Genomic DNA, 25,964 nt, shown 5'->3' on the forward strand with positions numbered 1-25,964 from the left:
GCCCATTTTTCTTTTAGGTGGTGGGTTTTCTTCTTTTCATCGTTTAGGCAATTGCTAAACATGAAGGAGATTGGCCCTCTGTCCCAGTTCATCATTTCTTTTGATTTGGCTTATGCTGTGTTTTGCCATGCAAAAGGTTTTTAAAATTTTTATGTAGATAGATTTACCGATCATTCATCACTAGATAGGTAGATATGGATATAGGTGATACAGATGTAGATATAAATGAGAGATAGATAGATAGATAGATAGATATGAAAATGTTACATGTAGATGTACATATAAGATGTAGTAGGGGAGCAGGTGCCTGGCTGACTCAGTCGGTGGAGCATGTGATTCTTGATCTGGGAGTTGTGAGTTCGAGCCCCATGTTGAGTGTAGAGATTAGTTAAAAATGAAATCTTTAAAAAAAGATGTAGATGTGGATGTAGACATAGATATCTTCTGGGTTTTTTACTCTCCTTGTGCTAAACATCTAAACAATTTAAATGGGTGAAAAGGACAAAGGTGACGATGTGAGTCATAAAGATAGGAGAGCTTTTATTTGCAATAAGTTTGTATTCAGTGTGCGATTGGATTTCCCAAGTATTATTTTAAATGTTACGATGGGTGATGCATGCTAGTACAGAGAATAACTAAGACATGGAATAGAGCAAAACGGCCAAGGTCAATTCAAGAGCTATATATTGGTTGATAATGCAGAGAAGGAAAATCTTTTCTGGTCAAGAAAACTGTGATATTAAATGAGTTCCAGTTAAGTCTGAAAGTCTTTATACAGACACTTAAAATCTTTGTGTTTGCTTACATCCGATTTTAATGCAAAATCCCTTAAATCACATGTAACAGAAAGATCTTAGTATCATTGTGTGAGCGTTTAATGGTGATATAAAAAACAAGCAAAATGTCCCTTTTGTAGGTTACTGAGGATATTGAGTCCTGCACTTTTGTCTGGTTTTGCCTCATTCTCTACCCAGTATATTCATACCTTGCCCTGTGTCTATTACCCCCAGCAAAGCAGAATCAGAAAACAGAAGTTAAGGACAGAGAAGTTACAGCATTTGCCATGCATCCCAGGTTCATGTTTGCTATGGAGATGGCATTGTCACCAAACAGAGGCAGTTTTCTTTTGAGAGAGGAAAGGCTGGATGGCGGCCTGGGGTAGGGGGTGCACACAGAACCGTGATGTCACAGATTGCATTGTCTCTTGGGAAACTCATCCATCAAACCGTCACCTCTGATTCTGTGCAGGGTCACTACGGAAAGAGGCGGCGTGCCCCAGTTTGGGCATTCTGAAGTGTTAGTATGTGGTAGAGCTGGTGGTGTGAAGCCGATTCATTTTGTTTCAAAGGCCCAAATGGCATGCTGCCGAACAGAGACACGAGCACAGCAGCGTCTCCTTAGAAATAATGACTCCAAGGCAAACAGCCCTCATTGCAAAATGTAGAACTGTGCCATCTGCTTGTCTCCTCTTTGATTTATTCGTTGCGGGGGTTTAAATGATGTAATAGGAAGGTAAGTCTTCTTTTTTAAATCTTGAGGGGAGAGGGGCCCATTCCGGATTGATTATAGCCTATCTGAACTGTATGTAAGACATTTGTCTTCAGTGAGAAGGGGATTTGGATTTACAAGGTGTGACTATCGCCGTGAAATACAAGGGCGAACCCTGTCCTCTGGGAAGAGCAGGTAAACTGTAAATCTTAGAAAGGGTTATGCCTTACAGCTCAGCAATTTACTTTTCTTTGCTGTTTCTTAGGACACGATTTTTCCAAACCGAAATTTTGTAAAGACGGTCACTCGCAGCATCTTTGAGAGAGCGTGCAGACCCACGTTTTCATATTTAATAGTGGGCCTCTCCTTTGCGTTTTGGTTTGTCTTCAGTTTGGGGGTGGGGGGCAAATTCCAAGCAAGCAGCTGCTCTAAAGTGTCAAGGGCTCAAAGCGCTGGGTGAACCCGGGCAGCTTCTAGCTGATTTCGGCACAACTTGTTTTGCAAGAGTTCTGTCCTGGGAGGGGGTGTACAGAGGTATCCGAGTGGCAGGAAGTTTGAGGCTGAGCCACCTTTCCCATCCCTGGGAGGCCCTGCCTGGTTGCGTGTGCGTGTGTGTTGGCGGGGTGGGAAGCTCAGAATGCTCATCCCATGGCCTGCCAGGGAGCCGTCCTGGTCCCGGGTTCGGTACCAGGTCTGTCCTGTCCCCGGGGAGCACGGAGGCCTGGAGCCTCCGCGAGGATTCGCCGCAGGGATTAAAGCGAGCAGAGCCCGTCCGGCCCCCTCCCCGCCGCTCCCCAGGGGGGGCGCTTCTGCAGAAGTCATCTGGTGTGTGTGCTGGTTTTCCTTGTGAGAGGATTAGAGAGTAGGAGAGTGCTTTGTGAGAAAAATCCCGGGAGAGGTTGCTGGGGAGAAACCAAACAGAGGGAAGGAAGACTTCAGCTGTCTTGGTCCTCTCGCTCAAGTGACTCAAGCAACCCAGGTCCCTGGCCTAGAGCCGCCGGGGGGCTGTTTCCCTTCGTCCGCCCTAGGAGACGCTGGTAAGGCTCCTGTTTGCTTGTTTGGCTTTTCCTCTTCTGAGATGCTACGATAATTGCTTTATTAAAAGGGCCCTTGTTGGAAGGAAGGGAAATTGGTGGGCGATTCTGGGGACATCCTGCATTGTCTCTGCCTAACGTATGAGAACGGCGCTGTGTCCCCGCACAAAGGACCGGTAGCCGGAGCATCATTTTACTTTTCCCAAACTTGATTAGCATCACTTTCGAACAACTGACTTCAACAAAGCCTATGCACGCGCAGAAACTGTACTCTGTGTAGGAATGCGCCTATTTATCGGATCATCATGTTTTTAAAGGGCTTATATCTAAATTGGATCAATTTGGAGGTGCGACTGCGTGGGGGAGGGGGGGAGAAAATCGGGCCTTTCTGGAAAATTCCAAATTGTCTGTTTCCTGCGAGCATGCATGTTTCACCTGTTTCGTAACTAGGGCTGTGCAGACCCAAAGCACTGCTAATAAACCGAATAGTCTCCAAAGTAAGTTCCAGACAGGGTGAGATAAGGGGAGAGGGGGGCCACTAAAATGAGGAAAAGGAAATTTTGAGTTAGTCGCGTAGAAGTATATATTCTCAATGTGTTCCTCAGACAGTGTTCTGATTGGAAAGAAGAAATGAGGAAGCCACTGGGAATTAGAAAGTTTAGGTACCCCGTCTCCTTCAGCATTTTCAAGGACGCAGCTTGCCAAATCTTATTTGGCACAGATTACTCCCTAAGATCCCATTTTAGTATTTTCTGGATTGATTTTGGTGTTTCTGTGGGATTTTACATATATATATTTATACATTTATAAGTGTTTTGTATTTTATATATGTATTTATACATAAATATATTTATTTTATGTATGTATATATAAAATCCTACACAAATATATATATGTATATACACACATTTTGTTTTATATTTATATATTTATATACCTTTTTTTTAAAGATTTCTTTTTTATTTATTCGTGAGAGAGAGAGAGAGAGGCAGAGATACAGGCAGAGGGAGAAGCAGGTTCCCCATGGGAAGCCTGATGCGGGACTCCATCCCAGGACCCCAGGATCACAACCCTGGCAGAAGGCAGATGCTCAAGCACTGGGCCACCCGGGTGCCCTTTATATACATATTTGATATTATATGTATATATACCCTTTTATTATACCATGGGAAAGCTAAGCCTGAATGGTTTGGAAAAGCATTAATTCAGTATGAGGCAAATTATCCTGCAAACTAACTACCACAGTCCTTCTGAGCTGCAGTATGTGTGGAGAAGATCTAAGCAACAGACAGCTGTTGTCTCCAGGACCGAATTCCTGCAAAACCCTGCCGGCCCCTCCCCCGCCCCACAGGGAGTGGGTGGTGAGCTCTGCTGTTGTTTTTCCCCCTGAGAGAAAGTTTGGATGCTGCCTAATGTAGCTGGCTCTCTGCATTGTGGCTCCTCCTCATTAAAATAAAACTAAAAGCCATGCTCTGTGCAAAGCTCTGATGGCAGATGTTTAGTTTCTAAGCTTAACATATTCCAAATACTGCACTTCAGATCATTCCGATTGAACCTGTACATCATGAAAACAATGATCGAGTACAATGATTCAACCCCAACTAGTTACCCAGGTCTACAGTTTTAACTCCCACTGATGTTAGGCCCAGAGAACTTTTGCTACTTAATTCTGCACTCTTCGGATGACCCGATGATTAGAATATTCAAAAATGTTATTTCAAAAATAAATAAATAAATAAATAAAATAAATAAAAAAATAAAAAAAGTTATTTCATTCATAATGATCGACTTTTTTTAAAAGGTGTGTGACTGTTTAAATAGCTTCTTTGCGTGCATATTAATATGAACACCTGAAAAGATACATGATCTTTCTTTCAAATGAGCTAATTATTTGCCTGATGGATGCTTTACAAAAAAAGGGAAAGCCGATATCCTCTCCATTTGAGTTTCTTCTTCCTCAACTGAAAATGTTAATTCAACCCAACAGTTTTATCTTTGCCTTTTGGAATTGCTTACGGAAGGCAGGCTGTTAATTGTGGGGGGGGGGGGTCCTGAGTGTGAAATAACAGTTAATCAATTTGTCTGCGAACTCCGAGGACACCTGGGAGGTTTTCAGGATTTGATCAATGTTATTTACCATTCTCTACTGCGTGCTCGTTCCAGTTTCGAAGACTATTTACCTTCATAATATTTGAGCCTGAGAGCATCAAGTTTATTGGAATTGATTTTCTTTCCAGGTTGATCTTTTAAAATACTTTTGTTGGTTGCTCTGCACTACCACCTTATGAGATTTTCATTCATCTGGCCTGTATTTATTGAGTGCCTGGGTGTCACTAGTGTGGCCCACGTTTGCCCTGAGAGATGAAAACTCTACTTCCGTGGGGCTCCTTGTAGGGGTGGCCAAGGCTAGAAGGGAACAGATGAGCTTTGAGGCTCTAACGATTGCTGTGCAGGGTCACACGGTTCGGTTGCCAGTGTGGTTTCAGCAACGACAGAAAATGCTCATTCTCCTGAATTATTGATACATTAAAATATATTACTGGCTACTTAGAACCTGGGCATTGGGTTAATCAATAATCCTCTCACATTGCACAGGACCTGCTGTGTGTTAGTCTCATCACTGGGCATTTAAATAATTCAAAAGTGAGATTTCTCGTGAATTAATTTGGCTTCTGTACAACTTGGAAGAATATGGAGCCAAACGTTTTAGCAAGCTGGATCTTTACAGCTTGTAAATTACTATTCCTTCTCATGTTTTGCCTTGATATATTAGTTTTTTATGTTAGATGGTTTTGGTTAAATATGTTTATTTTGTTAAATGATATGTCACAGTAATGTACATGATTTATAAAGATATCAATGGGGAAAGGGCATCATGGGAAAGAAATGAGTGTTTCTTGAATCCACCACGTAGCAGGCACTGCCTGGGCCTCATCACAACCATGTTATTATTTAATCTACTCAACAGAGCTGCAAATTGGTATTATTATGCCCATTTTAAAGATGAGGACACTGAAGCCCAGGAAATTAAAAAATGAAATCATGTCATGCAACTGTTAGGGTAGCCAACACACATCTGTCCCCTGCTCCACAAAAGTACTGTTTTAGCTACGTCTGTACTGCTCTCTCTCTCTTAACACCCCGTCTTTCTCCCCAGATCCCATATCAATTGATAATTCCCTACAGCTTATTTTAATGCTTCCAGAGAATCTCCCTTGACAGTTTCGGCCTGTTCCCCAAGTTCCTTTATGAGCTGACAGCCGACGGATGTAAGTAGGGATTGGGCAGGTGCTGGATGTGTTTATGTGTAAAAAGTGCTTTTGAAACATCAAGGTAGAAACGACATATTAGGTTAGGATATAGAATGCAGCATATGTGATTTGTTTGGTTAGGGGAACTGAGAAGTAATCTTGCTTTGGTTTGGGGCCCGGAGTGGCCAGGTTATCATCCCAGCCCAGATGCCAGTCTGTGGGCAAGCTGCGACACCAGCGTGTCTCCTCCTCTATTTGTGTATGGATGTGGGTCTCCATTCCCACTTGCTTCGCTTCCAGCCTCCAATGGAGGAGCAGAGGAAAGGATGGGGTTGTAGAAACCTGGGAAAGGCATCTCACGCCATCCTTCTAAAACCATTGGTGGAGAGAAAGGCAACGATGGCATGTCATTAATAAAAGAGACTTCTAAGTGTATTGATGCCTTAGTCTGGCCCATTCATAGCTTGGCCATCAATTGACCTCAACACATTTCTTTAGTCGGCACTAGCTATCCAATTGCCTGTGTACTGGTTTTCTATCACTCTATAACAAATTACCACAGATTGAGTGCCCTAAAACAACAGAAATCTGCTTTCTTATGGCCCTGAAGGTCTGAAGCCTGAAATGTGTTTATTTTTTATTTTTCATTTTTTTGAAATGTGTTTAAAACCAAGGTGTCAGCAGGGCTGCATTCCTTCTGGAGGCTCCAGGGGGAGAATCTGTTCCTCCCTTTCCAGCTTCTAGAGGCCACCAGCATTCCTTGGCTCGTGGCCTCCACATCACTCTCAGGTCTGCTTCCACTGACCCGTCTCCTTCTCTGAGTCTGACTCTCCTGACTTCTTCTTTCCCTTTTGAGGATTCTTGGGATTACCCTGGACCCACCAAGCTAATCCATGGAAATCCTCCCATCCCAATATCCTTAATACTATCTGCAAAATCCCGTTTGCCACGTATCGTAACATATTCACAAGTTTGGAGAATTACAACGTAGACATCTTTGGGAGGCCATTATTCTGACTCCCACACCCTTTAAAATATTTCTTTAGAGCTACATGGTATTTACTTACTCCGTGCTCTTGTAGGTAACGGGGAGCCACAGAAGGATTTTAAGTGGAGAGGAGAAATAATCAGGTTTTTGTGTTAGAAAGCTTATGGAAAGAACCCTATAGACACAGAGGCCCAACTAGGACACCAACTGGAACGTAGGAGAGAGGAGTTGAGAACATGCCTTGTGGCAGAGTCTGAGAGGAAGGGAGAAGGGAAGGGTTTGAGAGATATTAGAGTGCATTGGCAGGACAGCTGAGAGGAAAGAGTCTGTGGCGGAAATGACTTGGATGGATGACATGATGGGAGGGAGAGAAGGTAGGTGACTCTGGGGAGTGTGCTCACTGCACTAGGAGCTGCGGATTCAGTGGTGGCCAGAAGCATATCTTTGCTCACACAGTTCAAAATCCATCTGTGAAGACTGATAGTAATGATGATAGGAACAAATAAATCATATTTATGGAGTGCTCTCTCTGATTCCAAGCACATTACATTTCATCTTCATACCAACCTAGGCAGATATTGGTAGCATTATCATCCCATTGTTCAGATGAAGAAATGAGGCAAAGAGAGGTTATTCGAGCAATTTGCAAGGGGAATGGAAGGATTTGAAGCCAGGTAGGTCCCTGGCTTTAATTCTTACACTCCACTGCCTCGCCTAACAACTAACTATAATCTTATGGGATATTTAGTATGGGGGCTATTTGTACATTTCAAGGTGGCTTTTTCTGAGGCAAATTCCCACAGACTCCTGGCCCTCAGCAGCATGTCATTTGCGATAAAATAAAACATTTGTTTGGAGCACTGGACTAGGCCTAAGGGTGAAATGAAAAAACTATCTTATTCCCCTGCTCTCTAAGAATTTATATCCATACGGAGAAACTCTATTGCCACCATGAAAAAGACTATCAGCAATGAGACGGTTCCAAGGCCCTCTGGATAAATCTGAAGTGGGGACATAGTCCTTTTCTAAAAGGAGCAGGAAAGAGCAAAGCAGTGAGAAGGCCGAGATGACCAGATGCAGGGTCATCACAAGCATCCATCAAAGGGCTCAGTGTGCTGTGTACTTTCTATACACTCTCCCATTTAACCTTGTGACAATGCTAGAAAACTCCGTCGGTCTTTCAGATGGAGGAATCGAAGCAGAGAGGGGTTAAGTTATGGAACCTGCTTGAGGTCACAATGTAATGATCAACAGAGTGAAATTTCCACCCCAGCCTCTGATTTCTCACTTTGCTACGCGTGTGTGCGTGTGTGTGTTTCGAGGATGTGGGTTCAATATACCAGGCAGAACCACTTTGAAATAAAATTTTAAAATGCCTTGGGAATCCTAAAATGATGTTTATACTTTTTAAGGTTCTGGTATTCGGATATGGTCGCTCTTCATGATCGTTATCGTTGCCTGGGCTGTTGGGTGGAGCTGCAGCGTGTGCCTGAGGATTTCACTATGGCTCAGCCTGTAGGTGGTCTTTAAAAAAAATCATCCTTACAAAGAAAGATATATGTACACTTCTTTTTTACATTCTCTTTTTATCTTTTTTAAACTATTCTATAATCTTTGTAGAAGTTATAACGTGAAATTATAGAACATGTGCCTGTGGGTTCTCTATATTACACACACACACACACACACACACACACGTCATCATTAGATGACAAATACCAAAAGATATTATTGATGGGAACGTGGTCTCTTTTTCTTCTTTTATGGCTACATCTCTCAGAAGATATGAAAACTTGCCCCTTAAATTTGCTTCTTAATTTATGTGACAGAACAATTTAGATCTGTTTAACCTTTTCTACCAGATATCTGTTCAACAATTACTTGGTATCCACTGTGTGTTGGGCATACATCCGATTTCATTTGTCCCTTGCAATTCTCGTTAGAAAGGCTCCCCTTCGCGATGGAACGAGAGTCTCAGAGAATGGCACAGTCAGACTTGAACTCCTGGCTTCTGCCCTTTAGCCTGGAAGACTTGCTCGCACGCCACTCAACCCACTTAGCTAAGATGGATGCTCAGAGCCACCGGTGATGATATTTTTCCACTTGAACAGCAAACTGGGAGAGTTTGCTTATATCCCCATGACTGAAGGTAGGCACATTTTGGAACCAATATTCCTATTTATCAAGATGATCTGCAGTTTGCTTTAATGAGAAGGGATTTCAAAGCCCATTTGTTGAAAAAATTCTCTGCGATTGTATAATTTGCCTCAAAGTGAGAATTCCAGAAAATGTGAGAATTCTCCAATAGCTTGCTAGCCAATAGCTGGGAGATTTACATTCAAGATGACATCTGTTCAGGCTTACATTCTGCTTGCATATGTGTTGGCAAAACACTTCCAGTGAACCTTCCCCACATTCTAACCCCACGTCAGCATCTCCCAAAACTCATGACAAGAAGGGGACAGAGCTAGAATTATCATCCCAGAGTTTCTGACCCTGGGTTCAATGCTTCGAGTAGGTCATGATTAGTTTTAATAGTAAATAATGTATAATTGCTGACAGGTGCCTTTGGGCATTGGGAAATAGCATTTAAAATAATGTTTTCAGTGATATATTGCCTACAGGAGGATGTCATCATGCAAGCTTAATAGCAACGCTCAAAGGTGAGAGCTCAGTATCATATGGAAAGGCAAAATTTGTTCCGATTTTCTCCTCCACTGTCAGGGAATCAAGCATAATCTAGCCTGTCTTACATTTTTAAGACTAATGAAAAAAGAAGCTAAAGTCCATAGTTGAAACCTAAATAAACAGCTATCAACATGCCAATAAGATCCACAAAGACAAATAGCCTGAGCTCTCAATTAAAAATTATTATTCAATGAATTTCCTTTGCAAAGTTTAGATACCCTCGGGTCACAGTAATGGTGAGCTGCTCTCCCCTAGGGTTCTGCACGGCAAGGAGAAGTTAACGCTTTGTTTTCACTGATTCAAAGTAAAGTGGTCAACAAATTTAATTTTCATATGCAGGTGTAACTTCAAATACATAGAGGCTTGAAGCTACTGCAAACACAAGCTTTCTTACTGAATTGTATTTGATAATACCTATCCTCTTGCCGCCTAACAGCAAGAGCAAACATTCAAAAACTTCTTATGCGTCCAAGGAAATCCTCCATCTTTGTTAATTATGTGAAATTTCTCTCATTTGTAAGGCACTGTATAGACCCTGGAAGAGTGTGGGAAATTGGCACGTAATTGGAACATAATAGGCATTTAAGCCTTATATTTTCATAACAAAACTGTCCTAAATTAAAATAAAAATGATATGCAAATGAGATTTGTTTAGCTAAATGTAGGCAGAAGGGCTGTAAAGATATCAGTATATATTAGAATAACATGAATAATTTATTTTATGATGTAAAACCTAATAAAGATTTAATGATCACCCATAGGCCTTGAAATTTATGTAAGATATACCAATATGGTGGGCAAATAGAGGCCACTATTACAACTCTGTCCCAAACTCTGTAACTCTTCCTATGTTCGTTACTTTTCCGACAGGGTCACAGAATGATGCAATTAATGGTTGCAAAGAAGTTTCTGTCCCAAGGTGCCCATTCAGTGAATTCTAGAGCTCAAGCTGCTTTTCTCTAAAACCATGAAATACACTCTCTGGCTCCAGAATTGGACTAACCATTTTCTGAAATATAAATTTAATGCTTTCAGTGTCAGAGAATAATTTTGGTGAAGAACAACCATTTTAGGAGCATAATTTCCTACAAAGATTGTTGGCCTGTTGCTTTTAATTCCATTTGAATGCATGCTACGACTGGGTAGCTGCGCTAAATCCATAGCATCTGGGTTATTCTTCGTGGATGAGTTCCAGTGCTTTCGGTGATAGAACTAAAAGCTCACAAGATGCTGTGTATCAGCAATGAAACAATTAGTCTTTGAGAAGCTTTGGGGAAATTACTCAAGCAGCGAATTAATCCTTGTGATTCTGGTCCCCCTTCCCCGATGCTAGATCTCTGAAAGGACACCCCCCAGCCAGCCCAGTTCATCGTGCTCTTCTCAAAGGTGTAAAATTTCATAACCCTTTGGTAAAACCTTATGAATCTGCTTTCTGTGCGATACAACTGGTATTTTTTCCAGACGCGTATTTCCATAATTAAACATCCTAAAATACAAATCCCATTATTATTTGTTATGTCTAGTCAGTAATTAGACCTCAGCTGGTAGGGCAATTTCAGAACAGAGTTTACCAATTTACATACTAATCCAGCAGAGTCTGGTGGGACATGATTAGCATAGATTCAGTCAACATCTTAATTAGCCCTAATCCCAGCATGCACTCCGAGGTGCCTTACCCCACCCCCACCCCTGTGAGTCTGGTTTAGCTGACTTTTTTTTCTTAAGAAATTCCCACCCTTCAAAAGATATTTTCCAGTTCCCCCTTTCACAAAATGGCTGTGTCTCCAAGGGGTCTGCCAGGCAAGATGTTCTGGGTCCTGCAATGGGACTAGACACGTGAGGAATCTGGCCAGGCAAGTGAGGAATACTTGAGTCTGAGGTAAAAAACAGAAGTACCGGAGTGTGTTGTGGAATGCTGGGACGCATCCCCTGTTCCTTCCCATCCTTCCCCCAACTCCAGGCAAGGTCTGTAAAGCATCCCAGTCTCGAACATGGGAGAATCTTCGGTATTTTCTGAGACGCTAGGGAAGGGTAGTCCTTAATCCCATCCACGGCCAGGAGCACGTTTCATTGTTTACCCTCCTCAGGTCAGGAAATCCCTTAGATTTAACTGATGTTAAAAAATGTTGCACGTTTGGGCCTCTGGCCTCTGTCCCTCGGTGGTGGAAATGGGGAACAGGCCGCCCGCTCACCCATGAAAAGCTCCTCAGGGACCTGAGGACCATAGGGAAATGATCTCCCCCACCTTCTCTTCTTCAGGTTGACTTTTTCCAGCTCCCTGACTCTCTCCCCTCAGGTCCTTTTCTTCAACCCTTTGATTGTCTTTGTGACTTTTCCGCCAACTCTTCCCAAGCTCCCCACACCCCTCTTGAATCGCAGAGCTCCACGAGGCAGAGAACTCTGAAATAGCTTGAAGGGCCCGCTCTCCTCGGGAGCTGGCCTCGTACTTCAGTGTGCCTCCGTGTTGGACTCACTCCGTGTTGGACTGACTCACTCAGGGCTTGCTGTTCATGGGCTGACCAGCTTTCTTCGTCTCCCTCCTGAAAAAATAACTTGATTTCCTCTCTGTGTGCGCCTCTGTAACCAGACAGGGATTTCTTCTGTCCGCTTAGTAATATGCTATTGCCATTTGTCAAGGTCCTCTTGTGTCTCGGTGTCAGTTTGTGAATCTCTAAACCACTGGTAACTCCTGCTGAGGTTGGAAGTCTTCTATGAACTCACTTTGGGCATGACCAGTGAATTATTGCACAGGCCCAGGATGCGGGGCCCTGGGTGGGAAAGTGGGGTGACCCCAGGAGAGCATCGTTTGCTAACCCCTTCAGCCCGAGCACGCATCTCTCTTGTCTTCGTGTTCTCTGCCACCCTTCCCCACTTTTGACCTTTGTCTCACGACAGGCTCTTTCCCTGTTTTGCTCTCTTCTTTTCTCTTGCCTCATTCCTTCTTCCTCTCCATCTCTTCCAAGTTCACTCAACACCTGCTAGCTATCCCTGCTTGAGATTGTTCCTCCGCCAAAGCTTTGGTTATCACGCTTGGGAGTGACATGGGGTAGGGGGCAAAGGCAGGGGGGAGACAATGGAATGAGACAAACATCCCACGCAGTTTTCCCTTCTAGCTTTGTACCGGCTTAGCTGAAATCAGGCCACATGGGTCATGGATAAGAACTAGTCGAAAGCACCAACTGATGGATATTATAAGAATCAAGGTGTCCAGCAGCGCCAGCCCAGGAAACTTGCCCATCCCTCTTCTAGCATGCACCCTGTTGGCCACATAGAAAGAGCTAGTCAGAGTGTGGCTAGTTTTGTGCATAAAAGAAACAAGCTAACTCACCTTGATTACTACTCGGTTTGTCAGGGGCCAAGCACGTGTTTTAAATTCCAAAAGGTGTCCCAGCTTGCCTTGAAAGCCAGGGTCTGTATTAATCCCTGTCTAGAAATTTAAGAATCCTTGAGATTATAAAAGGTTTATTCAAACATATTTGGAGTTTTTTTTATTAAATAGCTATGTGTCTATGGGCAAGAAGCAGGTGTGAGGGCTTTTGCATGGATGTCTTTATAGCCAAGACTATCTCTTGCTGTTGAAAACTGAAAAGCGATAAAAACCAGTTCAAATATCCCCCACTTCTTCAGGGGTTCCTGAGGGTAGAGCAGATGCCTACTTTGAGAGTTTCTGTTTGACTGCTAGGTAGTTCATAGTCTACATGTAGGATTGAGAAACGCATCCTGAATTTTCTTGTTTTCCTTTTTAAAAGAGAATTTATTTATTTATTTTAGAGAGAGAGCATGCCTGAGCAGGGGGAGGGGCAGAGGGAGAGAAAGAGAGAATCCCAGACAGACTCTTTGCTGAGCAGGGAGCCTGAGTCGGAGCTTGATCTCACGACCCTGAGATCACGACCTGAGCCAAAACCAAGTCAGGTGTTCAACTGGGGAGCCACCCAGGAGCATCCCCTGCTTTTTTTTTTTAAGGAGGCTCCACACCCAACGTGGTGCTTGAACTCACAGCCCTGAGATCAAGAGTTACATGTTCTACTGTCCTCCACCCTTGTTTTCCATTTTAATTCCTGATCAGTTTTCTGAAATCATGGTGAAGCATATACACTCTCCTACCTTACCACTGGCCAGACCATCAGAGTTACTTTGTCAATTTGGATTAAGCAAAGGGATTTTTTGGTGGGAGGTGAAATGGTATAACCACTTTGAAAACAGTCCAGCAGTTCCTCAAAAAGGTAAACATAAAGTTACTATATGACCCACCAATTCCACTTCTAGGTATATACCCAAGAGAAATGAAAATATATGTCCACATACAAACTTGTGCGTGAACGCTCATAATAGCATCAAGGATAGTAGCCAACAAGTGGGAACAACCCAAATGTCCATCAACTGATGAGTGGATAAATGAAATGTAGTGTATCCGTACAATGGAATCTCATCCAGCGACAAGGAATGAGGTACTAATAGATGCCGCACCAGACTAAGTAAAAGAAGCCAGGCACACAGCATCACGTCTCGTATGATCCCATTTGTATGAAATGTCCAGAGTAGATAAATCCACAGAGGCAGAAAATAGATGAGTGGTTGTCGAGGGCTGGGAGTAGGAGTAAGGAGTGATTGCCAGTAGATACTAGGTTTTCTTTTAATGGGAGCTGAGCCTCTTCTAAAGCTAGATGGTGGTGATAGTCGCACAACTCTGTGAATATACGAATAAAACGCTGGCTTGTACATAGGAAATGAGTGGATCATATGATAGGAGAATTAGATGCCAGTGAAGCTATCACTGAAGAAAAGAAAACGGTGGGTACGCAGAGGCCAGTGTTCTAGGTCATTCACCAAGTGCTTTTATTTGTTATGGTTTCAAAAGAGATCACTAACTCCTGTTATCATTTTGATTAAACATGTTCTCCAAATGGCACCACTGGAGATATCAAACAAGCCAATTTAAGCACGGGCATGGCTGTAGAGAATGTGACCCCAAATGAAGTATCATGAGCAAGGTTGTGAAATCTGAGTGTTTGTCTGCAACCTCCCCATGAGCATGCCGGACAAAAGTAAACCAAAGGCTGGACCTCTTCGGAAGTTAGCCGCCCATTTTCTCAGTGAGAATAATGGCAGTAACCTCTAGCAAGCTCCCCGAATTATATTAGGGTAAAATTAGATGTGTGCTATCACGGTCCCTTAAAGAGTGCCATGGAAATGCAAAGACATTATTGCATAGCCAGCAGTATGTATTATAAATATCCAATATATGTATGTTTAATGTTAATATTTAGGTGATCCCTATGTTCCTCTTGATCTTGACATTGAATAATTACACACCTCCCCCTACTCCACCCCATATGAAATATGAGCAGACATTTCGATTATATTTAGACATTTACATTAGATATAATTTTGGTTTGTGATATGTTTATAGTCCTTGTATTAAACCCTGAACTTCACCCTGGAAGGGGAGAAATGCAAAATTGCGATTTTTTTTTAAAGATTTTTCTTATTTATTCATGAGAGACACAATAGAGAGAGGCAGACATAGGCAGAGGGAGAAGCAGGCTCCCCACAGGGAGCCCAATATGGGACTCAATCCCAGGACCCCTGGATCACGCCCTGAGCCAAAGGCAGACAACTAACCACTGAGCCACCCAGGTGTCCCCCAAATTGTGATTTTAACCAAGTTTTTTAACAGAGAACAAGAAAGTTAAAGGAAGTGAGAGCAACCAGGTCTGTGGGAATTGTAAATACTATTTTAAAGTGTATCTATCTATTTATTTTTAAGCAATCTCTACACCCAACGTGGGCCTCAAACTTGTGACCCCAAGATCAAGATTCACACGCTCTTCCGATTAAGCCAACCAGGAGCCCCCGTAAATACTCTTTTAATAACTACTGGAAAAGCATCTGAAGCAGTAAAAGGAAATAGATCTCTCCTTTATAATTGTTTACAGAATGAATGATTTGAAAATGTGGGGGTAAATAGAATTTTTCTTGAGAAAGTTAGCTCATTGTCCAAAACCCCTTTGACTCCAGACACCAGCTCAAGTGCTGGGAAGAATGTAGCACATGGCTCTGTAATTGTAATCATCGAAGCTTCGCTGAGACAACACATTCCTCCAAAAGTACAAGCTGGAAAAATACATTTTTGTTCTGCATCAAAAATAGAGTTTTTCCTCTATTATTTTCTTTGTATTTTGAAACAGTTTAGAAAACACAACAGACTGCACAGCTAGTACAGGATTCCCTGTGTACCCTGCATGTAGCTTCCCCCAGTGGATAAACATTCCTCCTTTGTAAAGTGTGTAGGGTACCAAAATGTGAAAATCGGCATTTACAGAGCACTATCAGAAATCGATTTTCTTTAAGTTGATTTTATTTATTTATTTGAGAGAGCGAGAGAATGAGCCAGAGCATGAGAGGGGAGAGGGAGAAGCCCACTTCCCGCTGAGCAGGGATTTCCCCCAACGTGGGACTCGATCCCAGGACCCTGGCATCACGACCCAAGCCGGAGGCAGACACTTCACCAACTGAGCCACCAAAGTGGATTTTCTTAATGGTGAAAGGTCTCATAGAAATTGGGCTACAAATTATCACAGCTCACAAATTATCAAATTTCAAGTGTCACAACTGAAACCGTTTCCATTGGATCAAGCTTTTATTATTAAAGGGTGTCATTTGATTCCACATGTAAACAAGTGTTGCCTTAAGTGTTGGGGGTTTCTTTAATTACAAGTATTGAAACCCAGATAATAGCGCATTTTAGCTTACATTTGTATCTGAAAATACTAATAAGCTCCATTTCCGAATATATTACTATCTTTTAACTCCGCGTTGCTTTTAAACAACACTTAGATCATTAAATTAAATCCTTATTGTTTCCTCAGAGGTGGCAGGCGTTATTAAAATGAATTCTGCATATTTTGTTTCTGTAATGACATCTAATCAGTGTGAATTGATACTGCAGTGAAATACTTAATTAAGAACACATATTTGAGATATAAGTGGGAGACAAAAGAGGAACTCCCCTACCATGCCTTCTAAGCGACAGAACCCGATAGAAAGTTGAAATATGAGACAGGACTGGCAGCCTGGCTACAAAAAACGTGTTCCTAAGGTAGAAAATGCAAAATTTCCATAGACATATCCTGGCCCTGAAAGCAAAGCAAGGGCTTCATCATTGTGTATTCTTTTCCCCTGCAGAATCGATTCTGAAAGATGTGGAGATCTCACAAATGTCTCCAAAGACCAGTCCACAGCACCCAGGGAGTGGGCCTTTCTGAGAGAAATGCCTTCCCATGCTGCATAAATGGCATGTGTCAAGGGGGAGAGACCCCAGTGCTGTCGTGATTGAGCGGGGGGGCTGCTGTGGGCCCTCTCCTTTGTGTCCCCATCATTTACATGACTTAAACACAACAATGTGCTCCATAGTCAATAAAACAAGACGCTTTGCCATAGCAACAGTTTCAGAATGTGGCACAGCTTTGGCGCTGTCCCCGCCACACAGAAAAGTGCCATAAAGAAACACTCCTTATGAATATGTTCAGAGATTTCTTTATGCCACTGGTACTTGTTTCAGATTCCACTGGGTTTGGGTTTTATTTACGCAGCCCATCTTTCCTTTGCTCTGTGAGAACGAGCTTTGTGTAGAAGTCGGGGATGCAACCGAGAGGTCAGAGCGTGGGAAGACATCCTGGCCTGTATTGGAGATGGAATTCTTGAGTACATTCACAGCACACTCTTAACACCATCCAGGAAACCGCGTAGAACTCAGGAATGTAATGTACATCCCTCGGTCACTGCCGATGTCTTTGAAGGTACGTAATCAGTGGCCCTTGTCGTGTTTGCACTTTCCGCCTCTTTCTACCACATAGCAACATGTGCATATAATACAACACGCTTCAGAAAACCGTAAGGAAATGAGCTCCACTCTCATTGCTGTTGTCCAAGGGACACAGCACATATGTGATCAAAGCCGTAATTAAGCTCCAGTGTTTTCCTCCTCTTTCAAGGCCATTTCCTGGCATGATAAAAATTGTCCTAAGAAAGTCCCCGTTTGGGGGCCCCTGGGCGGCTCAGTCAGTGAAGTGTCTGCCTTCGGCTCAGGTCATGATCCCAGGGAACTGGGTTGGCAGGTCATGATCCCGGGGAACTGGGATGGAGCCCCGCATGGCATCAGGTGCCCTGCTCCATGGGGAGCCTGCTTCTCCCTCTCCCTCTGCCCGCCGCTCCCCCCGCTTGTGCTCTCTATCTGTGTCAAGTAAATAAATAAAATCTTTTTAAAAAGTCCCCCTTCTACCCTCTTACACTGTTGGTGGGAATGTGAACTGGTGCAGCCACTGTGGAAAACTGTGTGGAGGTTCCTCAAACAGTTAAAAATATACCTGCCCTACGACCCAGCAATTGCACTGTTGGGGATTTACCCCAAAGATACAAATGCAATGAAACGCTGGGACACCTGCACCCCGATGTTTCTAGCAGCAATGGCCACGATAGCCAAACTGTGGAAGGAGCCTCGGTGTCCAACGAAAGATGAATGGATAAAGAAGATGTGGTTTATGTATACAATGGAATATTACTCAGCTATTAGAAATGACAAATACCCACCATTTGCTTCAACGTGGATGGAACTGGAGGGTATTATGCTGAGTGAAGTAAGTCAGTCGGAGAAGGACAAACATTATATGTTCTCATTCATTTGGGGAATATAAATAATAGTGAAAGGGAAAATAAGGGAAGGGAGAAGAAATGTGTGGGAAATATCAGAAAGGGAGACAGAACATAAAGACTGCTAACTCTGGGAAACGAACTAGGGGTGGTAGAAGGGGAGGAGGGCGGGGGGTGGGAGTGAATGGGTGACGGGCACTGGGTGTTATTCTGTATGTTAGTAAATTGAACACCAATTAAAAAAAAAAAAAAAAGTCCCCCTTCTTTTTTTCTTAGCAATCGTACTTTCTACAAGTTTGTTGTTACCCCTTATTTTGGTAAAATTTTCACCGAAGAAGCCGAATCAGAGAGGAAAACCTGATGAAGACTTTTATTTTATTTTATTTTTTAAAAGATTTTATTTATTTATTCATGAGGGACACAGAGACAGAGGCAGAGAGAGAAGCAGGCTCCATGCAGGGAGCCCAACGTGGGACTCGATCCCAGGTCTCCAGGATTACGCCCTGGGCCGAAGGTGGTGCCAAACTGCTGAGCCACCAGGGCTGCCCTAGATGAAGACTTTTAATGATCAGTGATAACAGTTGGAGAGATTTTTGCTGTGCAATTTGCAGTGGGTTTTATCTTTAGGATATAATTGGAGAACTTTATCATTTGTTGGCTCAGTGAGTAGGAAACCCTCTACCTGGAGACATTTGTGCTTCTTCTGAAAGATATGCCTTCTGTGACATATGTGCTTTGTCCCTGTCCTCATCTGTGTTCCTGTTCGTTGGTTTCTGGGAAGTAGCCATCCCTTAACACTGGAGCTACTTATAGTGATAGATGAGATGCTGGATCTGTGCACCTGACTCCATAGTAATCTATAAATTAGTTATGAGCTGGTAATAAAAAATCCTGAATGTCCCCGCTTCTCCGGGAGCCACAGACTCCAGGGATCGCCAAGCAATGAAAGATCAAACTGGACTCACCAGTGAAAACACAATTAATTATTTACACGCATCAGCATTTGACATTGGTATAATTTGAATCAGGAGAGGCTTTGTTTGCTACATTGCTACATTGATTTGTGCTCCGAACACTGGAAGTTTGGCCACGCTCTTGTTCAAGCTAAAGGGAGACTAATGGACAGTGGGTAATAAAAGGTGAACTCTGAGTGTCAGATTTTATGCCCATGTTCATGGCCTAAAGACCATAATGTAGGATGTTACAGTGATATTTTAAGGCATTTTGGAAACACAAAGATTGTGTGTGGGGCAGAGTGGAAGGGGTGGGGGGTGGAGAAGCAATTATAATTCTCTTATCTCAGGCCAGTGAAGGCAAATTCATTTAACCAGAACTGGGGAGAAGTCTCAAGGGACAACGACTTCCACGTAAAATCCCACTGGAGAAACTTCAGTGACACCAGAGAGGAGTGGCTCTAATTGATGTCTCTTGGTTACTCTGCCATCCTCTAAAATGATTCCTTGAGTGTCAACCAGCTGGTGAGTTTCATCGCAGAAATTTCTGGCTCTTTCTCACAGGCATTTTCCGCATTCATGCCACTGTGAGAGTAAGGGGTGCCTCTAATATTTAGCCTACTCAAGAGGCCGAGCAGGTTTGCTTCTTTCTGTGAACCTGGGAAAGAGAAATAATCATCTTTATTTTGTAAGTTCTCTCTACATTTCGAGGCCTTTGACAGTCTAAGAGCTGCCATTTGAATGTTGTGGATTTGGTGGGCTGCTGCTGAACAATGGAGAAATTTCATTAAGCTGAGCCAAGGCTAATTCTGAAGCAGTTCTAATACGTTTCCTAATAAGTAAAGAGGCTTGATTCCCTATCCTTCCTTTCATGCTTGAAGAAGCTCAGATTCGTTGACAAAGCAAGGCCTGTGGTTCTGGCTGCAAGCAAAGGGAGCCCTCTTCAGATGGGCAGCGTTGCCTCCCAGATGCCGAAATCACTTGCTTTCCTTAAAACTATTCAGAACTATTCAGAAGTTTTCCACTCTTTGCAAGGAGACTAGGTCATAGATATTTATGCAGAGGCCTTTTGCCAATCAGTTCAGACACCTCGATTGCTCACTATCCCAAAAGCTGACGAGTAGACGTGTTCGATCGTTAATTCCTATGTACGCGTAAAGACTCATAATTTTCTGGACCACACAGAATCCCTGTACAAGTTTTGGATCTAATCTCTGCTGTTGTACTCATTCCAAAAAAGTCAATGAAGTCTGAAGGCATTTGGCAATAGAACTAACCAATTTCCACTCTGTCCTTAGTCTACGATTAAAGTCAATGTTTCATAAATATTTGAACATGGTTATTGGAACACCCTGGTTATCTTTTTGAGTTGTGCTTTGCTATTAGATAAAGCACCATATCAGAGTATCATTCTCCCATAAAAATCTACAACGTAATGCTTAAATAGCTCTACATCAAAAGAAATCAAATTCCCCAAGTTCATTGTTCTATGGACAGTGGGCAAAGTGACTAATGCCAATGTTATAGATGAATCAAGTTATAACCCAAAATTCCCCTCATATTCTTCCTTGGTTCAGTTACTCTACAGTCGGGAAAATCACCCAGACTCTTGGACAGAGGGCAAATGGGGCCCTCTGGCAATTATCATCCTCTTTACCATCCAAGTGGCTGGTTCTGTTCATTACCACATCGTCATGCTCTTCGCCCCATTGAATTGTTGCCATCATCTTCATAGATCCAATCCCTATCCTTCAAGGCATCTGATAGGTGGATTATTGACTTTGTTTGGGTTCTCCTGGATATAGATCTTGGAACAAAACATCAAGTGCACGTAATTTATTTGGAAGAGAGGGGAGAGGGGAGGTAAGGAAACCAATAAAGAATGCGTCTTTGAGTAAGTTATCACTCTGGGCAACTGGAGCATAAGCCTATTGGGGAACGCTGGGAGCCAGTGTAAAACATACTCCTCAGAGGTGTCCCTGGGATACCAAGTGAGGAGGGAGTTGGGGTATTTATATACCAACTCTGGTCAGTCACTGGGTGAGGACTGCACAGGGTCAGAGGTTGGAGACTTTAATTCTCCCACACCCCTTGCCTGCCAGAGCAAGCGAAAGTTGGCTCCAATGCCAGAGAAAGCTCCCTGACCGAAAGATGTAGAGGCTGGCAGTTGGATGCCAGGCTACTGGGCAGAGAAATGGAAAGGCTTAAGGGAATATGAGTAGAACATTGGCCTTTCTGGTTCATACTGTTGGGAACCAGCTTCACTGTCTACCAACCCAGGAGGCAGCACACACACTCCACAAATCCCTGTGATAACCTTGTTAACCTTCTTCTATTAGGAAGTGACATAGTCTCCTCATGACTTGCCTTAAAAAAATATTACCATCTGCTTCTACGGTATATACTTTGTCATCTGGATATAAGAGCTCCTAGACATCCACCTAACCTCTCAGGCCCAGCTCCATCTCAGGTGGAGGATAAGACAGAAGAATAAGAGTGGGGGAATCTGGGCCCCAAATGGGGCAAATATCCCAGGGAGAGAGCTGGCTGTCAGCGCTGGATAGCTCTCCCATTTGCAGGAGAAAGGCTGCACAGAGAAGTGAGGAATGGTGGCAGTGGGTCCAAGGATCAGTTACCAGATGGAAAGTCACATCATGGAGTGGTTGGTGCTGAAAAGAGCCAACAGGAAGTGGCAGGTATAGATCCTGGGCAAAGGCCGTGGGAAGGGGTCCAACCTGTAGGTGGCAGGCACAGAGAGAAGGGATGAGATGGTTTGTGAGGCCAGAGCTTAGGTGGATAATGGTACCATAGGGGTTAGACGGAGAAGACTGGGATTTAAGGGCATGGTTCAAATCACACAATACATTAATGGACAGAACGCCAAGTCAATGACGTGAGCACAGGAAACCCTGCCATTTTAGGGACTTCTTTTGGTTGCAAGTGGCCAAAAAGCTATTTTATTTTAAGAGAAAAAAAATGGAAAGTTTGTGTCAGGTGTGTGTGTGTGTGTGTGTGTGTGTGTGTGTGTGTGGTGTATCAGTTATGTGGTGCTGCATAACAAGTCATCCTCAAACTAACTGGCTTGAAGCAACAATCATTAGCTCATGATTCTGTGGATCATCAATTAGCTGGACTCAGCCTGGTGAATCTTCTGCTGTTATCACCTGGGGTCCCTCATGTGTCTGCAGTCAGCTGGCAGGTCATCTGGAGACTGGCTGGTCTAGGAAGCATCAGCTAAGATGCTTCTCTACATGGTCCGAATGACCAATGCTCTACATGTCTCTCATCTTCCAGATGGCTAGCTTGCTAATGGAAAGGTTCCCAGCAGCAAAAGGGGGCATGCCCCATAGCACAAATGCTTTTTGAGCCTCTACTTGCTTCATGTTTCTCACTAATGTCCCATTTGGCCAACAAGGGTCATATAGCCATGCCCCAATTTGAGGAGTGGATAGATTCCCCTTTTTGATGGAATTTGGGGTCAAATTTTGCGATCTCCTAGAGGAGGGCAGCTGCAGACATGCAGAATGAGGAACACAACCATGATAGAACACCTTCTCCACTTCTCATCTTTTTTATTTTCTCTGTACCCACTTCAATCTCTTGGACCAGCTGTCTTAACAAGACAGGGGCTCTGATCACTTTCAGCTCTGGGGCTCACGTCCTCACTACATCACAACTTGAAAGTATTCTCTTCTGTTAAGCCCAGTTAAGACAATTCTGAGAATAAAGGTGATTGGCCTGGTCTACATGCTGGGTGGTGAAGATGGATGGCTCTTTCTACACATGGATTTCCACAGATGGACACATTGCAAATCATGCTATTTCATGGCCCTTACATTAAGATAGTCCAGGGTCAGGGCGCCTGGGTGGTGGTGCAGTCGGTTAAGCACCTGACCCCTGGTTTCAGCTCAGGTCCTGATCTCAGGGTCATGAGATCAAGCGCCACATGGGCTCCATGCTCAGCACTGAATCTACTTAAGACTCTCTCTTCCTCTCCCTCTGCCCCTCCCACCGTGCCTTGCCCCTGCCCTACCCTGTTCACACTCTCTCTCCCTCCCTCAAAATAAATAAATTAATTTTTAAAAAGATAGTTCAGGGTCTAAATTGATTATAAATAATATTTATTTGTGGATCTTATCCATGTGTAGGAGCCCCATAAATTGTTCTTAAAGAAATAGCAGACTTTAAAAACAAAAGAAAGAACCTGCTTACCAGAAAAAGGAAAAGTAGCTAATACTATTGGACATAAATATTATAATATATATATTATATTAATATATATATTAATATATATAATATTATATATAATAAATTAATATTATTTATTATATATTAATATATATTATTTATTACATCAGGGATATGTAAAAAAATGGTTTGGCAAATATTACTTCAATCTTTCCAACACTTTCTGATAGATATGCTATCATTGTTCCTATTTTGTGGAGGAAGAAATTCAGGCTCAGATTGTTCCACAACATGGAACAGGTTTTGATCCAAGCCAATTGGACTCTAAAATCAAGGCTTTGGTGCGCCCAGGTGGCTCAGTCTGCTGAGCCTCTGACTTTAGGTCAGGTCATGATCTCAGGGCCATGGGATAGAGCTTTGCATCGGGCTCTCCACTCAATGGGAAGGCTGCCTATCCCTCTCCTTCTGCCTCTCCTCCTGCTCATGCACTCTCTCTCTCTCTCAAATAAATAAATAAGTAAATAACAGAATAAAATCAAGGTTTTCCCACTATGTACTGATGTCGCTCATGTCACCCCACAAATGAGAGAATCATGTTACCTTCTTAAGAGATCTTCTCTGACTTCTCCTGTAAATTATAAACCTTACATCTTGTCATTAATACTCCCAATGCCCCTGCCCGTATTCTATTTCCCCATAGGGTTTCTCTTATGAGATATTATGTAATTCACTTATTTATTGTATTTCTTGCCTGTTATCTTTTAATGGAAATACATCAAAGATGGAGGTTTTGTCTGTTTACTCCTCTGATGTATCCTAAGCATTGAGAACAGTGCCTGGTACATAGCAGGCTCTTAATAAATATTTATTGAATGAATGAATGAATGAATGAATGAGATGAGTCTTCCATAGCTGATGCTTTTATTGTTGCCTTTCGACTGCCCCCCCCCACTCTACTAGGGGGCTTTGTGGATCTTATCCATGTGTAGGAGCCCCATAAATTGTTCTTAAAGAAATAGCAGACTTTAAAAACAAAAGAAAGAACCTGCTTACCAGAAAAAGGAAAAGTAGCTAATACTATTGGACAGGAAAGTTCTTTTCATGACAAAAGTGTTTGGTCTACTGAAATTCTATTTTTAAGATAGAGGGAAGTACATGAATAAATTTATTATATAGAATAAGAAATTTCCTTTTGGTTGCTGCTATATTTATATCTATGTGTAACTGTCACTGTATTAATGTCTATATCTAGTTGCCCTAGATAAAGATTCATTTGGCCCAGCAAAATTCATCTTGCCCAGAAGTACCTCTGTTGAGGATACTTTTTCTCTTCTCAAATCTTATGTATAATACATGCTTTCTATAAATATTCATTGTCTGATTTAGAAATAATGCATAGATCTTTTTAATACTTCAGTAAATTAATTGAAGCTAAAGAATCATTCTATTAAAATATTGCTAGAATTTTCTGTTATTCAAGTAGAATGCTTGGCAGGAACAAGTTACACAACATAAATTTTTTGGAAATTTTCTTTTGCATTCCTATGAAGCAAAACCTTAAAAAGTATGGCTGGGAAATATTTTCTTTATCAACAGTGACAAAATATTTTGGCAAAACGACATAAAATTTATCATCATTTTTTTTAACCTCCATCAACCAAATAATTAAATTTTGTTGTTTTCAAATTTAGGGGAATTTTCTGACAGTTTCCTGTTACATATTTCAATTCTTGGATTTTTCATGAGAAACGCAATGCTTTCTAGAAAAAGAAAAAGAAAAAGAAAGAAAGAAAGAAAGAAAGAAAGAAAGAAAGAAAGAAAAATATAGGTTTTTATTTCTGCCTTTTTAAAAATTTTTATTTTTAAGTAGTCTCTATACCTAACATGGGGCTTGAACTCACAACCTCAAGATCAAGAGTCACATGCCCCACCAACTGAGCTAGCCAGGAGCCTCTATTTCTACCTTTTTGATCAATGATGTATAAGAAATTTAATGCAAGCATAGACCTTATCTCCAATTGTTGAGAGCAAATATTTTCTGAGAAAGTGCTGTGATGATTTTTTGCATTAATAATACCTAGTGCCAACAATATTGTTTTAGAGAGGACTTTGTTTTTTTCATGAGAGTTGATTTTTAAGTCAGATGGCAGGAATCAAAGACAAGACGTGGGAATTACTGAACTGATCATGCCTAAGTTAACTTAGAGTGTAAACGAGTTAGTGCCTTAATGAAGCTTAGAAGTTATTTATTATTGTACACATTTAAAGAGTATTATTTAAGGCTAGGAGAACAGCAGATACTCTGATGTACAAACTCACGGGCCAGCAGGGCTCAGGGACGACATCTCTGAGGGAAGAGTGTATAAAGCCAGAGGGACTGGTGGGCCAGGGCTGAAGCAGGCAGTGGAGAGCGGTAAAGCACTTGTGCCTTTCTCTGCAGATCTTCATTGAGCACCAACACCATGGCTAGCTCTATTCTGGATGCTGAGGCTACAAAGTCAATTAAACAAGTCGCTGTCCTTGTTTGGCTTATATTCTAATGTAAAGTCACACAATAGAGCAGTCCAAGATGTCCAAGATGTCAGAAAGTAAGAGGTGCTATGAAGACAAATGGAGCAGAGCACGGGAGTTAGGGAGCTCCAGAAAGAGAGAGGAATGAAGAGGTTGTCTGCCATAGATAGTGTTCAAGAAGAACTTTTGGAAAGAGAACAGTTGAGCAGAGATC

At 42.4% G+C, this 25,964-nt stretch overlaps 1 protein-coding gene and 1 long non-coding RNA gene across 4 annotated transcripts in view; one reads left to right on the forward strand and one right to left on the reverse strand.

Annotated features, from left to right (window-relative positions):
• MID1 (midline 1) overlaps positions 1–25,964 on the forward strand; it is a 346,318-nt gene that overhangs the window by 135,406 nt on the left and 184,948 nt on the right. The window contains exon 1 of one of the 2 annotated variants that reach the window (XM_077890029.1): positions 2,135–2,525. The exons of the other annotated variant lie outside the window; for it this stretch is intronic. The gene's annotated coding sequence lies outside the window, so the exon portion shown is untranslated. Of the gene's footprint in view, positions 1–2,134; positions 2,526–25,964 lie in introns of those variants that run through there. 2 annotated transcript variants of the gene reach the window in all.
• Positions 1–25,964, reverse strand: part of LOC144309016 (uncharacterized) — a 71,704-nt gene that overhangs the window by 36,924 nt on the left and 8,816 nt on the right. The window lies entirely within an intron of this gene.

The sequence above is a fragment of the Canis aureus genome, chromosome X, assembly GCF_053574225.1.
Source record: "Canis aureus isolate CA01 chromosome X, VMU_Caureus_v.1.0, whole genome shotgun sequence".
Taxonomy (NCBI): domain Eukaryota; kingdom Metazoa; phylum Chordata; class Mammalia; order Carnivora; family Canidae; genus Canis; species Canis aureus.